Genomic DNA, 7,977 nt, shown 5'->3' on the forward strand with positions numbered 1-7,977 from the left:
TAAGTGTTGAATAAACTCTCTAATCGATCATCTCGACATTGAGATATTTTATATTTAATTTCAATATATATATAATAAAAGATATTATATTACATAAATATATAACATATAATATATGTAATGAAATATAATACATAATCTAGTATATTTTGTATTTATTTTATTGATATATATTTGGATTATATATAATATATTATTTTATTAATAGTTATTTTTATTATATAATATATAATATAATATAATATAGTACAAACACAAATATAAATTAACAGTACAAATATAAATATAAAAAGGGAGGCATAATAGGGTTTGAGGAACGAAGTTGCTTTTTTACTGTATAAGTTCCATGTATCAAACATAGAATTTGGGGGGAACTTATTTACTATATAAGTTTCACGTATCAAACACAGAATTTGTAAAGTAATTAGGTGGAACTTATTTACTCTGTAAGTTCCGTGTATCAAACACATAAGTAATTAGGTGGAACTTCTTTACTATATAAGTTCCATGTATCAAACACATAATTTGTAAAGTAATTAGGTGGAACTTCTTTACTGTATAAGTTCCATATATGAAACACGGAATTTGTACAATAATGGGAAAAGTTCATTATTTCTCTTCTAAGACCTCTTCAAGAAAATCATATATTTTTACCAATATTCTATTTGAATAATAGTGATAGAAAATGATATCATATTATATATATATATATATATATATATATATATATATATATATATATATATATATATATATATATATATATATATATATATATATATATATAGAAAGAGAGAGGGAGAGGAAAATATTCATGTTAGCCCAAGAACTAACAGGAAGATATGAGCTCAACGGCCCAGATTGAATCTGGGCCAATCTGACTGTCGTGACTTCATTTTGTGTTTGAATTTAATGTTCTTTTTTATAAATCTAAATTGCTTGAAATTTTAGAGTGTGTTATTCTCATCAAGCAGCACCTAATAAAAATATAAAAAAAATAATCCGTAATAAAAAATTGACCAAAATACCCCCAAAACGTTTCGGGGATATTTTGGTTAATTTTTTTCATGTAAAATATTTTTTTGATATTTTTCGAAAATTAACCTATTTTTTATGAACACTCTCAAATTTCAAGTAATTTGGATTTTTACAAAAAAATTAAAATTTAAATACTGTCGGGCATCCGTGATCGTCAGATCGGCACAAATTCAATCTGGGCCATTGGGCTCATATTTTTATGTTTGCCTAAGGGCTAACAGTAGCATCATCCATATATATATATATATATATATATATATATATATATATATATATATATATATATATATATATATATGTGTGTGTGTGTGTGTGCATGTGTGTGTGTGTGTATGTGTGTGTGTGTGTGCGGTTTGTATAGAGCCTAGGCTCTAAACAATCAAATTAGAGCCTACCTTCAAATAGTATCAAGAAATGTGGTTTCAATACTGAAAATATTTGTGATGGTCATGAAACATATTTTCATCTTTATTTATAAAGTTTACAGCTTCAAAAATAGTGTAGATGGATACATATATGAAAACTTGAAAATTTTAAAATTTGATGGTCCAAAAATGTATTACAAAATACACTATTTCCAAAACTTGAAATCCACTTTTTTCTCATGTCCACCTATCTTGATGCCGAGATGATCAATTTGAGGATATTTGGCCATCAAAACAATCTCTTCTAGTGAAAATTTTGAGGTAGGCTCAAATTTGATTGTTTAGAGCCTCGGCTCTATGTAAACCCCTCTCTCTCTCTCTCTCTCTCTCTCTCTCTCTCTCTCTCTCTCTCTCTCTTATATATATATATATATATATATATATATATAAAAGGTTGCAACCTTAAAATGTAAAATCACAAATGCACCTCAAAAATCCATCTGAAATGTTGTTTTAATGAAAAACCCTATAATCGATCATCTCAACATGGAGATGTATGAATATGAAAAAAAAACGTTTTTAAGTCCCAAAAATAATGCATCTTGCAACACATTATCTAGACAGTCCATTTTCAAGATTTTCATATATTTATAAATCTTGATTTTAACTATTTTTAGAATTTAAAATTTTCTAATTGGATACAAAAATAGATTTTAAGATAATACTATGAATTTTTTACAAATAATTATAAAATTATAGGGTGCGCCTTAATTGGATTGTTTAAGGTTGCCACCTTATAAAAACCGCACCCATATATATATATATATATATATATATATATATATATATATATATATATATATATATATATATATATATATATGTCTTTTTCTTTTTTTTTCTTTTTTTTTTTTAATATGTCGAGTTACAAGCACTAAAATTCAGCTTTTCAAAACCAAAAAATGGGCAGTTTTTTTTTTTTTTAAAAAAAATTATCAAGTTGGAAAAACAGACTTTTGGGTAATAACATAAAGTTTCAGGTATTTTAGTAATAATGGTAAATATAACGTATATTTACATAATTTTCCCAATTTTGTACTACGTGCCGATATTTTAGCAAATTTGAAGCTAACAATAACTCCTTAATTTATTGGACTTCAACAAAAAAAGTGAATGTAAAATTTTGAGAAATTATCACAAAAATACCTTAATTTTCATCTATTTGAAAAAAAAAAAAAAACTAACTTTCATAAACCTCGTCCACGTCATTTTTCTTTTTCTTCAATTTTGGTCATTTTGTGACTAAGACCTTCACAGGAGTCGTATTAGCGTAATAACTATATAGGGCATTTTAACTACTGTATAAATTGCCTAGCATATTTAGGAAGTATCTATCCATAACCAGTATCCATCCACTGATGTTATTTATCCTTAACTGTATACATCAGATAAATACCAAATCTTATCATAATTTAGATATATGAACACCAATAACCTTATCAATATATATCTCTATAGATAGATACCTAGCATGTTTAGGTGGTATCTATCCATAACTGATGGTACTTATCCTTAATTGTTGCCGGTAAATAAATACATTAGATAAATACCAAATTTTATCATAATCAAGAGATATGAACACCAATAACCCTATCAATATATATCTCTACAGATAGATATCCATATTGATATGTATCTAATGTATATCATACAGTAGTTAATTGTTATATAATATGTATGGCTTAGGTTTTAAGGTATATATCCTTAATTGTTGCCGGCAGATAAATACATTAGATAAATACCAAATTTTATCACAATCAAGGATATGAACACCAATAACCTTATCAATATATATCTCTACAGATAATAACCTTATCAATATATATCTCTACAGATAGATATCCATCTTGATATGTATCTAATGTCTATAATAGAGTAGTTAATTGTTATATAATATGTATGGCTTGGGTTTTAAGGTATATAAGAAGCCTAATTTAAAATTCCGTAGGTTTTACGATATTTAAAGCACAGTAATTTTAATTCAAGTTATTACAGTTATACTACTACTACTACTCCTATTATTATTATTATTATTATTATTATTATTATTAAATCAAAGTCTTCATGATTTTGCATAAGGTTTCATTCTTCCTCATAAAAATAGAAAATATATATTTCCTTGTTTTTGTTGCACGATTTAATCCATGTAGAGTGCACATGGATTGAAATTGAATTGGGTGAAAGGTTTGCAATAACTAATGGACCCGATTTCTGGGTGGGCAAGCCCACATATGTAGAAATGCGGGCCTCTTAATACATCTATGGTTTAGATTCAGTTTAAGACTTAATTTTTAAAGACATGTAATCTCTAACATGGAGATCATGAATATGAATAAATAAATAAATTTTAAAAACTAAAAGTAATAATTATAAAAAGAAAACATCTTGGACTGTTAATTTCCATTGTTTTTGAATGGAACATCTACTTGCATCCATCTTTAAGATGGATGCATTATACCTTAGGATTACATATTGTAGAAATGCGGTCCATCCCGCATGAAACAATTTTCCATAACTAATATCAATGGAAACCTTTAAAGTTTAAGAAAATACGAAAACTAGGCATTGGAACATTCTGCTCAAATTTATCACATTCGTAGCATCTCTTATTTTTATATTTATTTTTAATTAATTTTATGTCATTGTCAAATAATTGGATTTGCAATAAATCTTAAAAATTGCCTTATTGATAATTTTAAAATAGCGAATACTCTTTATTTAAAATTTTTTGAAGTCATTTAAAATAAGAGATTTGAAAATTTAGGAAACAAGTCCTACCGCATCTTATTTTGTCTTATTTTAATTGTAATTTTTGTGTTTTTTTTTTTTTTTAAATGAAAATTTTCTACCTAAAAGTCAGGAATTTGTTTTTGAAATTTTGGGTCTATTCAATAGCACCCTTACAACCACCCATTTTGAAATCTAAAAGATAAGAATGATTGTGGTCTCCTTTTACAAAAGGTTACGGTTTTTTTTTGTATTTTTAACTACTTTCTGACACCTTAAAATAATGAACTCTGTGACTACTTTTTGACATGATAAAACAATGAATTCTTCAATTATTCTTATTAAAACTATTATTCATAAAATATATTTATTGAAAATAATAAGAATTTTAAATTATGAATATTTTTTTGTTAAAAATTAATTAATGTCGATACAAAAAATATATATAGATTTAAAAAGTTTAGGAAAGACATGAGATAAAGCGAGAATCTTGGAATTATTGGAGTTAGAGATAAGAATGTTCTCAAGAAATGGAGATTGACAATGAAATGTTAAAGAGTGATGGCGTTGGAATTCTTATCCCACTCATACTTAGTTTTAAGAAAATTAAAGAGAAAAAAAAAGTAGTTGAAAAAAATTTAAAATTATCATTCCTTGTTATCTCCATTATCTGTTAGTATTTAAAAAACGCTAGCTCAATAAAGAATCATCCGGTCTGATCCGAGAATCGGTCACCCCATGCTGATTCTATCAACATGTAGGAAAACATCCAGATCTGGAAGAGAACGAGTGATTTGCTACATTAAAACGAATTGGTCACCCGTGTCGATTCTATCAATATATAGAAAAACATTCAGGTCTAGAAGAGAACAAGTGATTTGCTAATGTCTATCAATATATAGAAAAACATCCAGGTCTAGAAGAAAACAAGTCATTTGCTACCGTTAAACGCCATTTTGCTACACCAATCTGGACCGGTTCTTGGTCGGTTTATTATTTTTGTACGTGTTTTCTTGCCGATTCTCTATTTTTTCACACAATAAAACAGTGATCCAGACCTTTGATTTATCGATCCAAACCTGTTTTTACGATGCCTGATCCTGATCATCAATGAATTTTTTAAATCACTCAGTATTATAGATCTCTCTAATCAATATGATTAGTAATATATAGATTTCGGTGAAAAAATTCAAAGACGACAAATCGTTTGGGAGAAAATACAAGAAAAAAAGAAAGAAAAGAGAGATCGGTGTCATTGTTATTTTTTAAGAAAACAGGGTCATTTTGGACAGAGACGTCACGTCGGTGTGTAAAACCTTAAATGAGTAATGGGGGCCGCATCTCTCGTTAGTGGGACACCTAATGGAACCAATCACTGAAAACACGCTTTTTATCTTTTCCTTATTTTTTATTGGCACTGGTTTTTATGCGGCCAAGCCAGCATGTGCACAAATGCGGGCCTATTAATAAATCTAGTTTTGAGATGGATTTTTGGACTTATTTTTTAAGGACATGTAATCTCTAACATGGAGATCAGGAATATGAAAATATAAATAAATTTTAAAGACTAGAAGTAATAATTTTAGTAAGAAAACATTTGAACCATTAGTTTTTAGGTGGTTTACACTTTTTTGGACTACATGAGTAGTCATACGGTGCAGCCCGCATAAAACAGTTTTCCTTTTTTATTTTATTATTCGTTTAGTTTCTATTTTATCAATAAGAGAAATCAGTCTATAACATATTCTCAATATTAATTTTTATTGGTTTTTCATCTTAGGTTGCGGTGTGTTGCTCAGTGATCCTATCTTTTTTTTGGGTGCGATTTGTATAGAGCCGAGGCTCAAAAGAATCAGAGTAGAGCCCACCTTCAAATAGTATCGAGAAATATGGTTTTAATACTTTAAATCTTTGTGATAGCCTTAAAATATATTTTTTCAGCATTAATTATAAAATTTAAAGCTTCAAAAATAGTGTAGATCGAGTAGATCTACGAAAACTTGAAAATTGACTGTCTAAAAATACATTACAAGATGCACTGTTTCCAAAGCTTGAAATCCATTTTTTTGTTATGTCCACGCTTCTTGATGTCAAGAAAATTTTTTGATGTAGGCTTTAATTTGTTTGTTCAGAGGCTTTATATAAACCTTTTTTCTTCTTCTTCTTCTTCTTTTTTTTTTTTCCACCAATTCACCTCTTTCTTTGGATTGGATGCGGCGTACTCCCGCGGGAGCACACTATGAGATTTCTTCTTATTTGGGTACTCATGGTCATGCTGGTTTGTTAGTTCAAATGAATGAGATTTCTTCTTTTTTGGGTACTCATGGCCGTGCTGGTTGGTTAGTGCAAATGAAGCTAAAATGATATATTTGGCAAAGGGTTAAAAGATGATAAAAATTATAAACCAAAAAGTAAGTGTAGAAGGGGATTCTGTGAATACAATATGTTGAGTGAAAATGAGCAGCGTGTACCATGGGAGCTGAAGACTGAAGTGCGTATATAAAGGGTGAGAAATTGCATTTGTACATGTTCATGGGGAGAAAAATAAGGTGGCTGTCTGCCTTCCATTTAGGGGTGGCAACAGTTTGGGATTGGGTCCGGTCCAAACTCGGACACGTCTGGACCTGAAATAGACCGGGACCCAAAATTATAATGTTGAACCTAGACAAGGATCTGATCGGACGTGACCCAAAAATTAAAATATTTATATATTTAATTATATTTTATAAATTTATTAAATATATACATATATTATTTAAGGGTGTGGTTTCTAGGTTGCAACCTTAAACAAACTAATTAAGGTGCATCTCCAAATTTTGTCATAACATGTAATTTTAGTGTAAAAAATTATTAGAATTATCTGAAAATCTATTTTCATATCTAATTATACAATTTTAAACTCAAAAAATGGTAATAATTAAATAGATCCATAAATATCTATATTTTGAAAATAGACGGTCTAGATAATATGTTGCTAGATCACTATTTATGAAACGCAAAATCTTTTTTTTTCCCATATTCATACATCTTGATGTCGAGATGATCAATTACAGGGTTTTTCAACATTAAAACAACATTTGCTGATGAATTTTTGAGGTGCATCTTTAATTCTACCTTTTGAGGTTGCAACCTTATATAAATATTTTTTCTTATTTAAATATGGGAAAAGTTTATATAAGGTTGCAACCTTAAAATGTAGAAGCATAGATGCACCTAAAAAATCTATCAGAAAGGTTGTTTTAATGTTGGAAAACCCTCTAATAGATCATCTCGACATTGAGATGTATGAACATTACAAAAAAAAAAGTCTTTAAGTACCAAAAATAATGCATCTTGAAACACATTATCTAGACCGTCAATTTTCAAGATTTTTATATGTTTATAGATCTACTTGATTTTAACCATTTTTAGAGTTTTAAAATTTTCTAATTAGATATGAAAATAGTTTTTAAGATAATCCTAAGAATTTTTTACGACAAAATTTTATATTATGATAAAATTTGTAGGTGCGCCTTCATTGGATTATTTAAGGTTGCAACCTTATAGAAACCACACCTCTTAAATATTATTACTTTTTTTTAAGAGAGTATTTAAATATTATTACTAAAAATATGTATTTATAGTTATTTAAATATTATTTAAATATTATATATAAAATATTATTTAAATATCAACACTATTCCAGTTGGGTATAGGTCAGATATACATGGACTCAAACCTCGGACCCGAACCTCACCCTCAGGGTCCAATTTTTTGACCCATACCGGACCCGGTCAGGTTTGCCCAT

This window comes from Amborella trichopoda, chromosome 6 (genome assembly GCF_054954075.1).
Source record: "Amborella trichopoda isolate Santa Cruz 75 chromosome 6, AtrichopodaSantaCruz75HAP2 v2.0, whole genome shotgun sequence".
Taxonomy (NCBI): domain Eukaryota; kingdom Viridiplantae; phylum Streptophyta; class Magnoliopsida; order Amborellales; family Amborellaceae; genus Amborella; species Amborella trichopoda.